At 38.8% G+C, this 21,343-nt stretch overlaps 1 long non-coding RNA gene across 1 annotated transcript; it reads left to right on the top strand.

The window, feature by feature from the left end:
- The first annotated feature begins 1,892 nt into the window (after window positions 1-1,892).
- Window positions 1,893-3,203, top strand: LOC111894486 (uncharacterized). Its single transcript, XR_002851239.3, has 3 exons — window positions 1,893-2,223; window positions 2,755-2,819; window positions 2,962-3,203. It is a non-coding gene; the product is annotated as an uncharacterized LOC111894486 (long non-coding RNA).
- Window positions 3,204-21,343: the final 18,140 nt, after the last annotated feature.

Below are 21,343 nucleotides of genomic sequence, written 5' to 3'. Positions count from 1 at the left end.
TTCTTGCAAATTTTTTAAACCTCAGAATTCGTGAATTTGAGTATTTTTGTTAATTCATTGCTAAATTTGACGAGATTTTTTTGAGTTAATTTGTTTCACTTCACTTAATCCAAGACTGCCATAAACATGCATGGATACATGATATGATAAATTCTTCCTAAAGGCGTGCTATGTGCATCATCTCCAAGGTCACAGATGCTCGACTTCTCTTTTCCCCTAATTAATATTGATATCAGTATTGCAAATACTCTTGTTAGCATAATTTAAGATTGATTTGGTAAACATGATGTATAGTGAGCTCATGTTTTTTTTAATGCATCTTGAAGTTAATAATTTAAACTAACCATACGATCATGTGAACCAATAACATGCATACAATCAACTATTTCAACCCTCGTCCCTGCTTTACATGACACCTTTGTCTCGCATGTGTGTTAGTTGCAAAGGGTCATTATATGGAGAGAAAACGGTTATCTCCGTTCTTTTAGGCCAATGTTATGCCACATGTCATTTTTTGGTGGAGGTTATTTTGATGTTTCCTGCTTAAACGATTAATTTGCTCTCCAAATCCAATTTCAGACGACTAGGAACGGCGATGCGCCTCCCAATTATTCCGAGGTGGCATCCAAAAATCGGCGTTATAACGCCTGGTACACTACTCCCAATACCCGTTTTTGGCTATTATGTTACAAGGTTTTATGGTGACAAAGGGAGAAAACGGCTTGCATCGAGTGAAATGGTCACTTTTTGTTGTGAAACGATCATGCAGTAAAAAAAATCCATTTTAACTCCAATATAAATACACATAAAATTTCAATTTTTACCTACACATTCAACCTATTTTCCTCATCTTATTACATACAACTCAACCAATTTCACATTCAATCACTATGGATCAAAATCCCAAGACTCCTCCTCTAAACACAAACACATCCTCTCCTCTTGGTTTTGCACAATGTGAGGCGTACGCGAACATCCTCAACTCGCAAAGCTCATCGCAACTTCCAATTTCCGAAAACCTTTTCAATTCTGCCTCACCCCCACACAATTCCCTACAACCCTTCTACAAAACTTTTTCAACACATTTGCTACCATGCAACAAACTACCACATAACCACCACCCATGCAAGAAACGGTTGTCGAGACGCTAGCAGGGGAAGGGGGGGGGGGGGAGACGAAAAAACGACCAACAAAGGGAGAACAAGAAATAAAGGGAAAGCGGTTGCGGTGGAGCATTCAGAAGAAGAACCTCCAACATGGTGGACTGCCCAGGAAGAATACACGTTGATGGTGTCGTGGTGCGGGACATCAAAAAACCCAACAAAGGAAACGATATGAGAAAAGTTGTTTTTTGGAAAGTTGTGATCGACAAGTTTCTGGCTATTTTGAAGAAGGATGAAAATTATCGCAATTACAATATGTTGAGTAGCAAGTGGACTTAAATAAGTAAGAAGTGCACCAAGTTCAATTTCATCTACAACAAACTTTCATCACACAAGCAAAGTGGTGCGTCCAATTTTGATGTTTTTAGAGCGGCGATGGACCAATATCATGTCGAGACAGTAGGGGTGGCAAAAGCTGACATGGCACGACAAAAATACATGACACGAAACGAAATTGGGACGAAATCGAATTTCGAATTCGTGTTCGTGTCGTTTTCGTGTTGTTTATAAAAAACCCGAAGTCGTTTCGTGTCGTGTTCGTGTTCAGAATTCAAAACGAAATTAACCCGACAACAGCACGAAATTAAAACGATAGTAACCCGACAACAAACACGATTAAACCGATATTTATACAAAATTATAACTTACAACTTTTTAATAATATTTATATATTATATATAATACAAACTTTTCATGTATTGGGAACCTAGAAGGATAGAGCGTTCGGTGCTTAAAATTAATTCCAAATCTCCTTTGAGAACTCAACTGACATCTCGAGTCTCGCCTCTATCATATGATTCCAATGAGCCTGCTATTACTTCTTCTTCTTTTAACCAGATTCGATTATCCGGATTCGATGACAACTCCCCAACCTTAAATAGAGACCTTTGTTTGTTCCCTATTTTAATTGCTCTCCTCAAGTTAATTTCTCCTCACTGCTGTATCAAAAGAATTGATGCCTAAGAAGTAAGAAGTGTCTGTTTTCCTTTTTCATCGCTACAAAGTCTTGTTGCTAAATATTTGTTGTTCGCTTGCTGCTCTTGTTTATCGTTACCGATCGGTAAGTTTTTGTTTTTTTAACCCCTAAATTTTATTCTTGTTGTTGTTCATCATTGTCTGTATGCTCTGATATTCAAGAAATCGATCATAAAAATTGATTGTAGTTGTCTGTTGTTGCTTATCGTTCCTCATTCGATGCTGGCTTGTTTCCCTTTTCTTATTGTTGATATGTATGCACTATGCTCTACTCTACTTTTCAAGAAATCGATTATAGAAACTAGTTCATGTTCTTTTTCATTGGAAATTTTCTGAAATTGAATACAAGATTTGTTTGTATGTTTATTGTATTTGTGAACTTTCTTTCCTCTTAAATCGGTTACAAGATATGTATGTTACTATGCTTTATAGAAAAAAATGGCATCTATTTTACTACTTCAAACTTTGCTTTTATTTTTGGACTTCTCACATATAGTTATGCTTATGTTTTTATGAACTTGTATACACTTGCCTTTTGATCATATTTTTATGCTTTGTATCTTTTTTTTGTTCTGCTTTTGTTCATCTATGGTCATGTACTTGATCAATATCGAAGTTCGTTGAATCATGGCATTGTTGAGGCTCTAATTTGTTCAAAAGATTGGCCTTTTGGAATTAAAGGTGATTGTGTTTTTTACACCTATTGAAAACTTTTTGTTTAGTGTTTAACCATTTTTAATATATATATATATATATATATATATATATATATATATATATATATATATATATATATATATATATATATATTATTGTTTTGTAGGTGATGAAGAATTGTGTTTAGAAGAGCTTACCGATGATATTATGGAAGATGCTAGCAAGAACAATAAGCATGAATCGATGGAGGCATAGTTTTTAATGGACTTTTTGATGTCACAAGTTTGAAACATTTTAGTACTAGTTTATGTCATGTTTGTCGTGTTGTTTTGAGTTAATTTTAGTCATGTTTGTCGTGTTTTGCTGACTTTTTAAGAGAAATTATCGATGAAATGATTATTTTATGTTTTTTGTCGTGTTGTCGTGTAATTTCGTGTTTTTTGTGTTCTAATCGGTTCGTGTTCGTGTTAGCAGAAAAAACACGATATCGTTTCGTTTCGTGTTCGGGTTATGGAAAAGAAATTCGTGTCGTGTCGTGTTAGGTGAAAACACGAAACGACTATCCGAATTGCCACCCCTACGAGACGGGTCACGTTTTCGAGCACGAAAAAGTTTGAGAGATTGTCAAGGACGACCAAGAATAGAATAAAATGGACACGTTTTCGGAAAAAACAATCAAAGAGGTCTCGCAGTTCGGGTTCGATCTACGTTCCTGACGCACGCACAAACATCGACCTAAATGCAGACACGGATAAGCTACTTGACGACAACAACGACATCGAAGAGATCTCCCCGCTTCGACGACCGATAGGGTGCGACAAAGAAAGGCGTGCTCAACGAGATGCAGAGGAAATCGAAAGTAGACTTCGAGAGCACGCATAATTGAAACAGAAAACTCCCACAACGAAATCGCAATTAAAAGATATGACTTGCAACGTGAGCATTTAGAGTTCCTTCGTCGAGAAGCCAGGAAGATCGCATGATGAAGGATTTTACAATTCTAACAACTAGCGAGGAAAATATGACACTGTGACAAGCACAAGTGCTTCAGAAAATGAAGGCAAAGGTCGAGCAAAAATATTTGGACGACAAATAGTTTATCGGTTTTAAGTTTTTTAAATTATTAGGACTATCATATGCTTTTGGTCGATGTTTTTTTTTTCCCTGTAATGTCGTTTTTAGTTTTAAGTATGTTTAATTTAGTATTTAATTGAATTATGTTTTATTAATTTATATGTTTTTTTATAAATATTATGACATAAATTAAAAAAATAAAACAAATTAGAAAAATAAAAATTAAAAACATAAAAAACAAAATAAAAAATAAATAGAAAATGGTAGGTGTTATCACATGTTATTTGGTGTTGTCTATTCCCGCATTGGGTGTTATAATACCATAAAGTGACTAGGATGATAAGATAGACATTTTGGATGTGATAACATGTAATAACATGTTGCCTACACCCAATAGCCTTATACTCCTAATTTTGAAATCAAATTCGTCTGGTAACAATAGGTGGAAACTAATAAGACTTTCCAGTTTGTGGTCGAGATATCACGCTACTGATCACTGAGATTTGTGATTGCCATCCTCCCTCACTAGAAACCTTATCAACCCTCTTTAAAAACCTCATAAATCTTGGGACCTGCTTCTCAATTTTCACACATATATTAATCTTGAAGGAAATCCAATTTGATTGACATCCATATTCTTCATATATTGTAGAAAACCTACGACCATTACAGAAAAACCACCAATTCGCCGTCACTCACCCTTCAACATGATAGAAAACCTAACCTTGCAATCAGTCACCGTTTTCATCTTAGGTTTTTCTAATAAGCAATGCACTATCAAAGCAAACCCTAGACATCGTCGCCACTGCTCTCTTTGAAAACCATAGATCCCCAACTATCGCTATCACCTAGGCTTCACCATGAAAAAAACCATAAACCCGCACTATAGGTATATTTGTTCTTCTTTGACTAAAATACTTGATTTGCTTGTGGCATTTAGACCATCTTTTGCTGCTTTTGGTTTCTTGAAGAAAAAATTTCAAGTACAATCATCTTGCTCTGATCAATCCGAGAATTCACTCTCTCAGTCTGAAGGTAATATAAATTCATCAAAGATCCATCTGTGTAGGTTTTGCTGTTTTTTTTATGACACACAATCACTCATTTTTAGTCTCTTATGCTTATAAAACTGTTTTAGATATTTAGTTCATTAGTGGGACCCTTATACATGAGCTCTTGCATCCATTCAGAATCAGAATGGTATATTTATTTGGGTATATCTTGGTGTTGAATTGACAGGTTGGTTGTTCTTATAATATGAACTCTAAAGTAGCCTTTAATTAATCATTTTCTGCTTAAGTTAACTAAATTTGGCGTCACACATCTCTTTCTAATATGCAGGGTCCATATAAGCTTAAACACATATTCGTTGGTGGTGTAGAGACACGTATGAGAGCAAAGAAATATAATCATTGCTACTGGTTCAGTACCCTTTGTCCCAAAGGGGTTGAAACTAATGGTAAGTGTTTTCTTCATATATTTTCCCTCACTATTAACATCAAAACATTAAAAGAAGGTAAATGAAAGTACTAAAGAAGTAACACAAGTAGAAGGAAGAGAAAAATAATAATAACAACCAAAAACAACTTTTAATTAATGATATGCAGGTAAGACTAGGAAGTGGTAAGATTGAACTTCAATTTAGTGATGTCACACTACACTGGGAAGTAAGGTTAATATGAAGCTTCTCACCTTTTTAACTATGTAACACCTCAAATTTCAAGCCAAAATTTTCATTTTAAATTACCGAAAATATTGTTCATCAGAAAATCACTAGTATCAAATACAAATCATCACTGCAAATATCAGGGTGCCGCAAAATGTCCAATAACAAATCTCTCAGCGAATGTGTACAATCATGCCTTCGCCTTCCCGTGATCCTCAGAAGTACCTAAAACACATTTAATCAAAAACTATAAGCACAAATCCTAGTGATTTCCCTAAGATAACTCATACAACACAACACATAAACAACTATGAGTTATCAGCAACCCTGGATACTACACGAAGTCTTAGTTACATGAAAGCAACATAACACAATAATAACAGTAGGACTTAGCTGTTCATCACATATACAACTATTCTACCACAAGTAAGAATAAGTGTGAAGACTCACCTGACATTGACAACAGATAAATCCCACACCCGCACTGCCGAAACTAAACTCTGCCTAATAACACAATAATTAACCCTAATTAATAATTAAGGTCCATAACCCAACTCACATGTACAGAACCCATAACTATGCTCCTTAAGGGCAAAAGACCATTTTGCCCCTTCCATGGTCCAAAACCTTAAAACTTTGACCAAAATTCAAAGTCAGCAAAAAGTCAATTGCCCAGCGCGTACGTTGGGTGTATGCTCCCTACGCGCTGTGTAATTGAAGGATAAGGTAAGTCAGGGTTAGGTCTGGATACGAGGGGAGTACCTAGAAGTACATTGGACATACGTCGTATGATCCCAAAAATTACCCCGAACGTCTTAATCATTAAGACATGCAATCCAAACATGGATCTGGCCTCCATAGAACGTCTTAATCCATAAAGTCCATAACTTTTAAGCCTTTGCATGGCTGAAATAAGCTAAAACGTCAAAACCCTAACTTAAATCATACTAAAAACCATCACACTCTTGCATGGAAAGAAAGGAACCTTCAAGCAAGTATTTTTATGATTCTACATGACTTAAAACACATGAAAGGACAACTAATATGCTTTGGAGTACACCATACTCATAAAGATCCAAGCTTGGGGACAAAAGTACTTAAAAACCCTCTTAAAGAGATCTAGATAAAAGTGCACCAAGGTATAAGCTTTATACGTTTAAATGATGCACAACGTGAGGTAGTTTCTGGATCCACAAGCTTGCAAGCAACACCACTTTCGTCAATAGTCTTCTTCTTCAACAAGAGAGCACCATAATCACTAACAAGTTTCAAAATCTTCACACACAAGGCTTAGGCTTGAGATTAGGGTTTGTAAGGAGTGGAGGCTGTCTCAAGGAGGTCTAAGGGAGGTATTATGTTGATTAAATAGGGAGCAACCCCCTTAATTTATGGTTTGGGGTATGAGCTGGTACGCCCAACGTACTAGCATGGACTCCGTGTTTCTGGATCTCGATCAGGTACGCTGCTAGTACTTCACGTACGCCCAACGTACAAGCTGAATGCAAGGTTTTTTACATAAAGGACCAAATATTAAACTTTAATTAGTCCAAGGGCTAAAATGGAAATACCTGAAAACCGGATGTTCCAAACTATTTCATTTTATTATGAGATTGAACATAATAGAATTTCTGGAAAAGTTTCTAATTTTTAGAGAAATGAAGAAACTCCCTCATATTTTACCCTAATCTATTCGTTAATTATAGTGGGTTAGTTAGAAAGGTTTTACACACAAAATTGGTGGGTCTTTTAGGTTGGGTAATGGGTCAAAATAGGCAGGCTAAAAATGACCAACAAGTTATAATATGTTCGTTTGTCAATTCTTATAGATAGTTTTTGCATTGTGATTACAAAAGAATTCTTATCAAAATAATGGTTTAAAGTTTTCAAGTAAAAGTAGTTAAAGATGCAGGCAAGTGAAAAAAATCCCATTTAATCTGTCTTTTTTAGTAACTGTTTGTAATATTATGTTATGGTACAAGAAGCATTTCTCATAATTCGCGGATTACACCAAATGACACAGTTATAGTTAGAGAGATGGAAGTAAATAAAGTAACTAGCCAAGGTATTTTGACTAATTTTGTTGGCACATAGCATTTTTATTATAGAAAGTATGGATCAAATTGAAGTTATAAATCAATGACATGTTAATAGATGTCCTAAATTCTATCAAATTAAAATGGATATGGTGAATTGGTGTGGTTAATATATTAAATTTGTTAACTACTAATTTATTACATATATTTCTATCTTAATAAACGCTTTATCTCTTCTTTCTACTTCATCTTTATATTGAGCAATTTTTTAACATCCCAAGATTTGCCATTTATAGTCCTTGGGGATGGAAGAGTGAAGCCATGAAAAGTCTAAGGGCTAAATTGCAATTTTAGGACCAGGAGGAGTACGTTGCGCGTACATAAGGGTACGTTGAGCGTACTAGGCGCGCCCTAGTATGGTGGGGGTACACTTGTGTACGCTGGGCGTACTCATGACAGAAGGAAACGCTAATATTTAGGGTTTGGGGGCTATATAAGCAACATTATGAGCACAAAACCCTCCCTTACCCCAACCTCCACTGCTTAGAGTTGTTTCCCCCAAACCCTAGCCATTTCCTTGAGTGTTTGATCTTATTGAGTGTTTCTTGAGTATTTTAAGAAGAAGGTGCTGCATCAAGGAGTTGGAGAAGAAGATCAAGCTTGTAGATCTAAAGTTGGTTTGTGCCCTAGAAGCTCCAGAAGGTAAAAAAAGCTTCAAAATTTCTGCATATATGTATAGATCTTGCCATTTTTTGCTTTAAAGAACCATTTCTTGTCCCAAAAGTCCCAAGATGGTGCATGATGTGATTGGGACGAAATGAGTTGTTCTTTCAGACTCTTGAAGGGGTTTTGAGTGATAAAAATGAGGTCCCAATGGCTTAAGATGTCCCATGCATGGAGCAGGAAGGTCTTAATGGATTAAGACCAAGTATTAAGAGCTTTCTGGACATCCAAAGTGATAAAGTTCGTGACTTTATGGGTCCTAGGCACATTTGGTCACTGGATCTGAAGTTTGGGCTTAAGTGCTTAAGCTATTAAGCACTTATTCAGATTTTGGCAAACCACTACATACGCCCAACATAAATCCAGTACGCCCAACATACTGGGTCAACCACTTCAACGGTGGTCAACATCAGGACGAGTACGCCCCGCGTACGTCCTCTGTTGGGCCTTTAACAATTGGGCTTCGGGTTTTGGGCTGTTTATGGACTAATTGGATTTAAGCCTTTGCTGTACTTTATGAATTTAATGTTTTGGGCCAAGTTTTGATAATGGATCTTAGAATTAGGCCCAATTCGGGAGTTGGGCCCAATCTGGTAAATTGGGCCAATAATGGGCTTTGCATAAGGACTTTCAAGGTTATGGACTTGGCATTGGGCCTTGGCCTACTAAAAAGAATGGACATGATGGATTGTGTGGACCCTTAGTCAAGATTGTTATGTTGTGTAATGAATTAATATTCATTATTTGGATAGTTTAGGATTTTTGGTGAGGTAGCGATTCGGGAGTTCGATTCTTCAGTTCATATCGGCATTGCGAGGTAAGTTATCTTCACTGTATCAACAGGGTCTAAGGCACCAAGGCCGACCCTTTATCGGATTTGTATCCGAGTATTTGCTTGATATGTTTATTGATATGCTAGATCTGCATCCTGTAGTTAAGATGGTATTATGTCTAGTGACCTGGTTTAGGTTGGTATCCTGGTATATAGGATGATGCTATGTTAGTGACCGGTTAGGTCGGTATCATGGTTATAGGATGGTTGTTGTGTTAATGATCTGTTAGATTGGTATGATTATCTGTTATATACATGCTAGCATATGATATTTATGTGCACATGATTGTTTGATTGGTATGGAGGTTAGGTTGAGGCGGGTCCTGCTTCGTGCTGTAGGCCAACATACGCAGGGCGGACCGGATAGACTGTAGACCCAGGAGGGCACATAGTCAGGCCGAAGACCCGACGAGCGGTCCAGATAGGCTGAAGGCCCCGAGAGGGCGGTCCAGACGTGCCAGTGCGGGCGATCCAGTCATACTGTAGACTTAGAGAGTGGACCAGGTTGTGACATCCCCATTTTCACGGCTAGAAAAGACCGATTTTGTTTATGCTTTATAAAAATCAGAGTACTACTTTTCATAAAAATGTTGCAGAATTTGTTCCCAGAAAAATACGATAAATACGTTATCAAAACATTTTCGAAGAAACGTATTTTATTCATTTTAAAACGTTTGGGATGTCATTGTCAATACAGGAACATAAGCATAAACAAAACTTATATTTATTTACACTAGTGATCTACATCTCTTTAATCTCTCAGTGTAATGTCACTTCATATCGACACCTGTGATATAAATAAACCGAGTGGGTCAGATTGGAAAACCTGGTGAGTACATAGGGTTTTCAACCCACAATAATATAATTATTATGTTTAAACAATTAAACAATCAACCTAATTACCCATCCCCATTATCTTCTTTATTCTTAAGTATCTACCCTAAGAATCAGCTATTCCTCGTTCATTTATTCCTAAGGAGTATCCTAAGGAATAGGTACCAATTCCATTGTTGTAAATGATACATCTGTCAAGCACAATCTGTTAGTTCTGTCACTAGGGCGCAACTACCAAAATTGTAACATTCTCTATCGGGCGCATCTGCCGAAATAGTCCTTTAGGCGCATCTGCCGCGGTTATGAGGTTCTTTATTAAGCGCTTCTGCCAGTAGAGTCCTTTAGGCGCATCTGACGAGTTTTATTGACATTATCGTTTTTTAGAGTCCACTCGCAATACATATCAATGGGTTTTTAGAGTACACCGGTGAACACGTCGTTCACAACACCTACAGGTTGCGAGCCTGCTAGTGTTCCACTGGACTGTCTAGAATAGTCCGTGGTTGTCATCCATACTCTGCTGAATGATGGGGCCATCATTTGGGAAAAAAGGCTTCTCACATCGTCCACCTCTCACCCTCACCTCACGGTCTATTTCACCTCTCAACTCATCATCCAACTCATATTTCATCTATTACATCTACACATGTCTTACCCCAACATTTTCGTAGATATAAAATACATATACAGTTTAAATCATTTAAAACGTGTATAAAATCGTTCATCCAGCATAGATAGCAAGTATTCAGATAATATGCACACATAGCACGTAATTTATATAAAATACTTCATATCTATGTGTAAGCTAAAAGTAACTATGCACTCACCTGAAAGGTGGTGACTCAGCACTCGGATAGCGCTACGATACTCTCAAAACAATTTCCTTCGATAAGAGCTAATATCAATACCACTAGGGTTTAGTATAACGATAACCGCGACAAATTAATAGCCTGACTATTATTACTATTATATATGCGTTAAATAACACTCAATATAACTCATAATAATAGCCCAAATAATTATTTTAAGGACCTAATAACATTACTATAATTATTTGAAAGCTATATTAAAAGTTGCGTAAGCGTAGCTCACTTACAACGGATTTTAAAGAAAACCGGGCTTTGCTCGGAGCAGCGTTTCGAAACCGAAAGACCCTTTTTTTCTCGGGACTCCGGGAGCCTCGGGGCTTCCTTTAGGTGCTAGGTATTTTTCCTAGGGCTTAGGGGTGGTTTGGGGAGTTAGAGAGAGAAAGAAATTACAGAGAGAAGTGATTTTTGGTGTGAAAATGCAGGCAGCCTCGGCCTCCTTTTATAGCTACGAGGGCCTCGCTATGCTGGGCGTTCAGAAGCTCTACGCGGGGCGTAGCTTCAGATAAGGCATACAGATGGCAAGCTTCGGATGGGGCGATGTGGCTCAAGCTGGACCGCAGAGTGCAAGGCGTACGCGACACGTTCCGGACTTCGTATGCGGGGCGTAATGCGAGGGTGACGCGTCAAGATCCGAAGCGACTTCTGGAACCAACATCGGACGGCTGTGGCGCTGCCATGTCATAAACTTCGCACCAGACTTCGTAATTTCGACTTCAAACTTCAAAAATTCGTATCTTTCGCATACGAGCCCCGTTTTCAAAGTTCTTTATATCCACGGGAAGGTGGGAATGTACTCTACAACTTTCGTTTAGACTCCGTCGGCTAATTTTGACTTTATTTTAAAAGTTATGTTATTAACATGCCAGGACAAGATTGGTCCGTTAAATTCTCATAACTTCTTCATCCGACATCCGTTTTCGCCCATCTTTTTCTCGTTATGCTACTCTTAACGAGATCTTCGATTCTTGTTTAGGTCGTGTCGGCTAAAACCGCTCGGTCTATTATTCAAATTTCGGGTTGTACACTGTTAAGCCGAAACTTCGAAAAATCATAACTTCCTCATACGAAGTCATATTTGGGCGTTCTTTTTATGTACGCTCTCATTTTAGCGTATTCTACGACTTTTGTTTAGATCTCTAAGGCTAAATCTCGCTCCATCATAAATTCACTATTTAGCTTTCCGGTATCGTGCCGGTTCCGTCGCGAAACTTCAACGGGTCATAACCTCTTCGGTATAACTCGGATTTCGGCGTTCTTTATATGTACGGAAACCTTGTGACATATTCTACAACTTGGTTAAGACTATTTATTATAAATAATCTGTTGTTGAAAAGTCGTTTTCGACACTTATTGCCTCTAAATTGACTAGCCCGGATCTGCGGAAGTTACACAGGTGGACTGAAGGCCCGGTGTGGGCGAACCAGTCACACTGTAGACTCGAGATGCATGGCTGTTCTGTTTGTTTATATGATATGATAATGATTGTATGGCGTTGGTATTTTAGGGGAACTCACTAAGCTTCGGGCTTACAATTGTTGATTTTGTTTCAGGTACTTCTGATGATCGCGGGAAGGCAAATGCGTGACCGTAAACTTCCTCATATTTTGATTTGGATTTCTGGGATACTTTGATATGAAACTATTTTGAAAAAAAATTTGTAATAACTCTTGGTATTTGAAATGTTTTTAAAAGTTTAAATTTGGCATGAATTTTTTGGGTGTTACAAATTTAGTGTTTTTCTTTGCACATCTTCCAACAACAATAATAACAAAGAAAAAAGAAAAAAAGAACATAAGGTTAGTAATTTTGTTATATCTTTACATGTTCTTGCATTATTCATTTTTTTTCTTTTTTCTTTGCCATTAATGAAATTATAACATGTTTATGTTTATATAATCGGTTGCTTATTTGTGCATGTATTTCTTGTATCTGTGTAGGTGATTTTCAATTATAACATCTTAGATTCAAAGTACAATGCTATTACTTTTAAAGTAGAATGCTATAATCCTCATGATAAGTATATGATGCTACAATAAACATGACCCCATAACAATAGTATATTGTTTTTTATTGCATGTAGCTAATATTTGGGTATGTACTCAAGTTTTTTTGGAGGAATTACAATTACATTATTAGTCCCCCTCTTACTCCATTTTTGCTTAAGTTATAATCACATTATTACCAATCCTCTTAATCCATTTGTGCATCTGTTACTGGACAATCGAAGTGTAATTTTTAAAGAGGATGCTACATCTATGTGTGTAAGTGTGTGTGTGTTTTTTCTTTTAAGTTTAAGCAGAGACCATCTGTGACAACCCCACATTTCGAGGCAATATAATGTAACACCATTCAAATTTAGGTCCAAATTTGACTTTCCTAAAATCTTATTTGGGTTAAATAAAGTGGTAGGAATCATATCAAAGTTTTCGTACATATAAAGAACACTAAAATCCGAGTTATAACGAAGAAGTTATGACCAATCTAAGATTCGCGGCAAAAACCGACAACACTGATAGACGTAAAACACGAAGTTTCAATACAATAATTTTTAGCCTTAGGTATCTAAATGAAAGTTGTAGACATCATTAAACCGTAAACGTACATAAAAAGAACGTCCAAATCTGACTTCGTATGAGGAAGTTATGATTTTTCCAAGATCCGGATATAGCAGTAGACAGCTAAAAACTTGAAATAGAGATCGAGAGACTTTTGGCCGAAACAACCTAAATGAGAATATAAGATCTCATCATTGGTATTACAACGGTAAAAAGTCCGACGAAAACGGATGTCGGATGAAGAAGTTATGGATTTTTAACGGACTGTTCCTGTCCCGGCTTGTTAAAAATAAATAATTAAAAATAAAATCAAAACCAACCGACGAAGTCTAAATGAAAGTTGTAGAGTACATTCTCACCTACGCATGCATATAAAGAACATCAAAAACGGAGCTCGTATGCGAAATTTATGGAATTTACAAGTTCGAGAAACACACACCAAGACGATTTACGCCCAATGTACCCTCATACGCCCAAAGTACTCGGGTGCTAGGCCTCAGTTCGTCCACGTCGCTCCGGGTCCCATCCAATGCTCCATCCGAGGATGTGGTAAGCGCTAACGTCGCGTATGCCCAGCGTACTCCGAAATTACGCCCAACATAATCCCTCTTTCAGCACCATATAAATATCATGCGAGGCTGCCCGGGTTTATTTGCTTCGTTACTCATTTCTTTCACCTTGGAACCCCTCTAAAGCCTCTCTAAACCACCCGAAAGTCCCGGTACACCCCTAGTACACGACGCAAGGCCCGACACCCCAAAGTTCCCGAGAAATAAATCAGCTTTTTTAGTCGAAGTTCTGCTCGATTTATTGTCTCAACTTGTTCAAGCCACCACTTCAATCAAGTGAGTTCATACCCCTATAAACTACACTTTCAAATGCTTTATAAATGCTTTTTTTACTCTTTTAAGGGGGGAATACAAGTAAACACACAGTTATCCTCGTGTGAAAGACATAAATCTTTTGTTATACTTTTTGTTATATAATCAATCATATGTGATTTATAACCATGTTTCAAGAAAATGATTTCATATACTTTATAACTGGGTTTAGAGCAAAGGACTCTTTTACTTTACATTGTCTTATCAAACAAACTACTTTTTAAATCATTTTATACATTGACATCAAGTCATCAATATTTAATATTAAACTCTTTAAATGTTTTACAAAGCTTCCTTTTAAACTTATGTATTATGTGTATATTTGTAGATATAAAAGTACTATTCAATCAGTTCAATACCTTGGGGTAGCAAATGTATACTTTCATTCAAATTACACAAATTACTAGTAAGCTATTATAGGTATAGTTTAGGAGAAATACTATCATACACAAATACTATAACAGAATGCAAAACATGTCACGATAATGTCTTGCCCTTTTGGGAATAAAACATGTTTTATTTAAATATCAAACACTTTATTTATATTTTGAGTATAAATGTTCGATAATGTTATTATAAATGTTATACTATACATACAAAGCCGGTTTACTATTCAAACGAAACACACTTTTGGAAAAACTATAATAGGTATTGTTTACAAGGTAATCATGAGATTTTACATACTATAAATACTACATCAAGGAAATACTTTATTATACAAGAACAAATGGACTTTTCATACGTAAATCTATTTGATACTAAGTTTTGTGAGACGTTCAGCTTCGCGTACTTTCGAGTATGCAATTAAAGTCCTGTATTATATACCATAATATCTTGTAAGGAGATCATGATACTTGTGTATAGATCTATACGTGATTGACAATCCCGCACCTAAGTTGTTATCTATAGCTAGACCGGCAGGTCGAAGTTTCGCGATAGAACCGGCACGACATTACGTGACGTAAAAAATGAGTTTATGATAAAGTGCCTTTTAGCCTTAGCAATCTAAATAAAAGTCATAGCATACGTTAAACCGAGAGCGTGCATAGAAAGAACTCCCAAATCCGACTTCTTATGAGGAAGTTATGATTTTTCTAAGTTACGGCATAGCAGTATGTAGCCCGGAATTCAAATTGTAGATCGACCGATTTCTAGTCGACATAATCTAAACGAGAATCGAAGGTCTCATTAATAGTAGCCCAATGCTAAAAAGACTGATGAAAACGGACATCGAATGAAGAAGTTATTAGTTTTTAACGGACTTTTCCTATCCCGGTCTGTTAAAAATATAATTTTAAAAAATAAAGTCAAAATTAGCCGACGGAGTCTAAATGAAAGTTGTAGAGTACGTCTCCACCTACGTGTGGATATAAAGAAATCAAAAACAGAGGTCGTATGTGAACGTTATGAATTTTAGAAGTCGAAGGTGTAAAATACGTGTAACATCGTAAATTCCAAAACAATTTTTTTTGAAATTTAAAATAATCGTTTAATTCTTAAAACACTTTTCATAGAAATCTCATTTCTGTTTAATTTACAAAACATAACTCCATATTCAATTTCATAATAAACCAGGATCCTCAAAACATAACTCTTCCTCTGGTGTGTACAATCGAGTCGGTGCCATCCCGTGATCCCGAGAAAACCTGAAACACATAACACATAATACGATAAGCACGAAGCTTAGTGAGTTCCCCAAAATACCACACATAACACATACTAGCCACTCGAGGCTATAACTCTATGGGCCCTTGAGCCCTAACTTTGTGGACCCTCTAGTCCTAACTCTATGAACCTTCCGGATCTAACTCTGTGGACCTTCCGGTCCTAACTCTGTCAAGCTCTGGAATACACACAACATAAATCACATAGAAATAACGCAGTGCAACACATCACATACATAGCATATGAGATACTCTATCATATAACTCTTATTACCACTCAAGATAAAGTATAGTGAGAAGACTCACCTTGGATACTCGATAAACCTTGTACTCTGAAATACTGCGCTAGCCTCCGCCTAATCACATAAATAATTTCTCTAATCCATAGATCTGACTTCCCTATGACCAATAACCACGTAAAGGTCAAATCTTGGTACACATGCAAGGCTTTCTATGCTTATTTTGGTGAAATCCTTCATATCATGACAACCCTAGCTCATAACTCCAAGGAAAAGGCATAAAGCATAATGGAAGGGACTCTCTGGACCTCTTAAGGTCCGGATCTAGGAATCATTTCACCATGGGACCTCTCATACTCTAGATTCAAGCTAAATAAAGCATGAAGAAACCCTAGATTCATGAAATCTACTAAACAAACGAAGATGGACATGAATCCTTACCTCTCACAGTAGCTCTGAACGAAATGATGGAAGATTTGAGTCCCACAAGACAGCCCAACTCGAAATCCTTCCTTCCCTTTGCTAAGACACTCCAAAGGATGATGAATTAGCCCTCCTCTTGCACTACAAGCTTCCTCTCTGCTCTCTATGGTTTCTCAGGGTGTAGTAGCCGCAAATGAAGGCCATAAGGACCTTTAAATAGGTCCCAAACCTGTGAAATTAGGGTTTCTATGCCCAACACCTACTCGGCGAGTCCCTCCTCTGACTCGTCGAGTCCACTCATTAAATCCATGTGAGAAACCCGACTCGACTCGGCGAGTTGGATCCTCGAATCGTCGAGTCTCTCTTTTAATCAAAAGATTAACCTACACAATAATAACCCTGAAAATCCGGATGTTACAATTCTCCCCCACTTGAATTAGATTTCGCCATCGAAATCATTCCTTCACCACACATAGATTACATCATTAAACCGAAAGGCACTACCGAAATGATCTTCATACCACATTGATATCTTTCTCTATGGACACCCGAAACCACATAGAACCTCCAAAACCAGAGTTTAAACCAACTCTTTCGCCGCTAAAATACTCCTTCCTAATAACCGGAAACTCCAGTGGCCTGACCCGCCGCCAGACCGCCTACTTGAGCGATCACCATGATATTTGCTCCTCGAATATCAACCCAGTTTCCTCACTGGCTCTCTGATTCTCATAAGACCACATCCAACAACCGACTATCTCTCATCCAATCCGATAATGCTAAATCATACGAATCATGCCCCACGAAATGAAAGGTTCACACTCCACCGGGGCACATCTACTAGACTGCTATCAGAAACCATCCGAACAAAGAATCCCCAATACTCTGCCCTTAGACACAAAAGCATAACCATGCTCACTCAAAAGTGTCCTCACACATCACATTCATAAGCCTCAGCTCCAAATTCCATATCTCTTTTAACACCACACGAGGTCTGACCTCAACCCGATAGTTGAACCTCCATGGTTACCTGTAACATGATCCAAAATGTCTCACTGACTTCCTATTCGCATCAACTATCTCGGCCCTGTGACACACAAGTCACAAAATTCTCAAACGAAAACTACAATCCAACCGAAGATCGACTTAGCCCCGACCTCTGATGTCTACTGCACATATCTCCGCGCATCTCGCGGTATCTCCCGCACCCGAGCACTGACCTATACAGGCCTAAGACATCAGATGACGAACAATACCCCTCATCTTGGAACCCACCTCAGAATCCAGAATCTCATCTCGCCTACTCAATGCACCACTAGAGCCAAACTCAACTCGAGAGTATGGTCCGACCCAGAGTTGGAACCACTCGTTCCAACGAACCACTCAACTCATGACTCATGACCCGCAACCCATGCGTACATCACTTCCCAAATTCCTTCTGATTGCGATAACCATACCTTAAATCAGGATATAACGACTCATGATCATTAAGGAGACCCCTGTCACGCCCCTGATCTGACCACCAGTCTCCCAAAACTCATAAATTAGGGCTACCCAAGCCTAAAACTCTTCTACGTCATGCTCTGATCAAAGAGTACCTCATCGTAAGAACCTTGTGCTGACTAGCGAGTACTACGTCTCCCCGTAGCATCACCACACCCTCTCTCTGACTAGTGAGTACTACAGCTCCACGTAGCATCACAACACCCTTTCTCTGCCTAGTGAGTACTACGGCTCCCCGAAGCATCACAACACCCTCTCTCTGACTAGTGACTACTACGACTCCCCGTAGCATCACAACACCCTCTCTTTGACTAGTGAGTACTAGGCTCCACCGTAGCATCACAACACCCTCTCTCTGACTAGTGAGTACTATGGCTCCCCGTAGCATCACAACACCCCCTCTTTAACTAGTGAGTACTACGACTTCTCGTAGCATCACAACACCCTTTCTGTGACTAGCGAGTACTACGTCTCCCCCGTAGCATCATAGATTCTAACGGCAACTGCCATAACAAAACATCCTTCCCTGCTGAAATTCATATTCTTGAATAATCCCTCTTGATGTCAATACCCGAAGGGCTCCCACTGGAACCGTAGATACTTAATTCACCACTTACCGCCTCAAACTCACAACTCTAATATAATTTGGAATTCGGGACGTCATATTCGGATGCCCCGGAACACCATCGCAGAACATCACAATGTCCTGCTTCAACCAACAATCCCATACTTATGACATCATACACGGATACTTCCATGCATTCCCTCATGATATCATAACTATCCTTCATTTCACACAACGCGAAACTTCAGAGTATCACAACTCTCAATCGAAACACTGATGAATCGAAAATGACTCGGAACATGATGACAACCATTCGAAACTCCCTCCTTTATTGCTCAAAACACATGCAAGAATACACTGACCGACCCTGAGGTTGGTCGCCCAATCAACTTTTTTCCGTCCCATACTGCATATAATAGCCCATACTCTGAACCAGAAATCCTCAACCGCCGAACTAACCTCGTAAGCCAACCACCTCGATTTCACCATTTTAACCTTGAAGGATTCCTAACCACCACAAGGTCTCCGACCAACAACCACTTGCCGTGGAGACACTCATCCTTTCTCAAACACGTACCACATGCACTATCTCGCTCTGCACCTCTCCTTGACAACCAATAACTCTAGTCTCAGGAATTCGCACCGTAGGCCTCTCTATCCAGTTCTATAATCACTCTTGAACAATTCTCTGATCTCCTCAAAAGTACTTGGTTCTCCCCCACTCAGGGTTTGATCCATCACCAATTGGTTCTCCAACAATCTAACCCAAAGACTGTTTTTACCAATAACATCACACCTACTCTTAGAAGGTGATACACAATGCTCGATGATCTCCCTGATGGAGGTCAAGCAATTCTAAATTCTCCGAATCTCCGATGAAATCCTCAGAAACTTCTCATCATGACTACCTCTAGTCATTCAGAATGTCGTACCATCCCACTACCGGACGTCTCAACTGTCCATTCGTAACCCTGACTCTCAGTCTGAAAATAACGAACTACATATTCCTCATCCTCGACTCTTCAACCAACGTTCCATCCCGTGGGTTGTAATAAGAATGGATTCATCGTTACCACACTCGATACTCATCATAGACAATAAGAGCCATCGCCCTAATATCCTCTTCTTGATCGCCTGCTGTTGCAGCTAATACATGCCCTACTATGCTCAGATAGGGTGTATCCTTGTCCTTAACCATCTCAGTCTCCGCCGACAACCTACTCAGGCTCTAACATTGCCTCTCGGCAGACATACTACCCAAATACTCTGATGAAAGATTGTAACCAAAGCCACCCCACAGGGCTCACCCCCATCCTTGGAAACCGAAAATCTCAATACCTCTCCTGTTTCCCACAGGAACAGAAATAACACCGCTCAGGGCACAGAAAATGACATCTCCACCATCGGCTGATTGCTCAACTCATGCCACAATCCTCCATAACCGCCATATCTACTCATTCCTGAGTCTTGCGACTCCAATTGGCATCTCACCAACAATTCCTCGGAGCTAACTCGATTTCCCTTTTAATGGATGCTCCACTAAAACTTTTTAATCATGGCCCTCTGGCCCCATACTTTTTCACATCTGATCTCGGTCTAACCAATCACCACAAAATAACTGGTAGAATCAACAACACTAACTGCCACGGGTCATGGTACTCGAACCATGTGGCCACCTCTCGATCTGCTATGAATCATGGTACCCGAACCATGTTATCTCTTCTCAACCCGCTACGAATCATGGTACTCGAACCATGATGTCACCTCTCGATCTGCTACAAATTATGGTACTCGAACCATGACATCATTCCTCCATCTTCTACGATGTATGGTACTCGAACCATAACATCACTCCTCAATCTGCTACAGTGCATGGTACTCGAACCATGACATCACTCCTCCATCTGCTATGATGTATGGTACTCAAACCATAACATCACTCCTCAACCTGCTACTTAGAAGTTAGAACCTTCAGAATACTCCCTGTATTGAGTATGGGTCCTCTACTTTCGGTAGTACGGGCCCATACTACCTGCCATATCTACCCATACTTTCCACACGGACCATCTCAGAGCTCCTAAGTAGCTGCTCAACCTTCTCGTTCACCAATTTCGTCACGCGTGCTCGCTCCTCAGTGAAATGCTCTACTCTGCCAGCGTACTCATCTGCCTAAGGTGACTCCCTAGGCTCTTCCTTGGTTCTCCTACTTCTCCGCCATTAGCTGCTGAAGATCTCCTAATGATGCCAACCATCTACCTCCTGAATATCGTCATATTCACTTAGTAGCTGACTCCCATCCTCGAGAGTTCCACAAAGCACGAAGCAAGCAGTATTCGGGCATCGAAGCATCTCCTTCATCACGTAAAACCTCCTTAGGTCATTATCCACTCGCCTTCCTCATAATCGAAGGATATCACCGAACTCTAACAACTTTTCCCCACATGGCATCTGGCTACCCTCTCGGCATGCTCCTCCAATGCTCATGTAGATACCTCTTCTAGATTACTCATCTACTCGAATCCCCTAAAAGGATTCCTGCTGAATACTCTCATTCAGCCCATACTCGAAAGCACACCACATATATAACAACAACTCCTAGGCTAAGACATCACAAATCTGGCCACTCTAGTCCTAAAATATGATATACCTAGCTTGTCTCTAACATGCATAATATCTCATAACATATC

The sequence above is a fragment of the Lactuca sativa genome, chromosome 4, assembly GCF_002870075.4.
Source record: "Lactuca sativa cultivar Salinas chromosome 4, Lsat_Salinas_v11, whole genome shotgun sequence".
In the NCBI taxonomy this organism is placed as follows: Eukaryota; Viridiplantae; Streptophyta; class Magnoliopsida; order Asterales; family Asteraceae; genus Lactuca; species Lactuca sativa.
The sequence above is the reverse complement of the archived record's forward strand: the minus strand, read 5'-3'. Positions and strand labels throughout refer to the sequence as shown.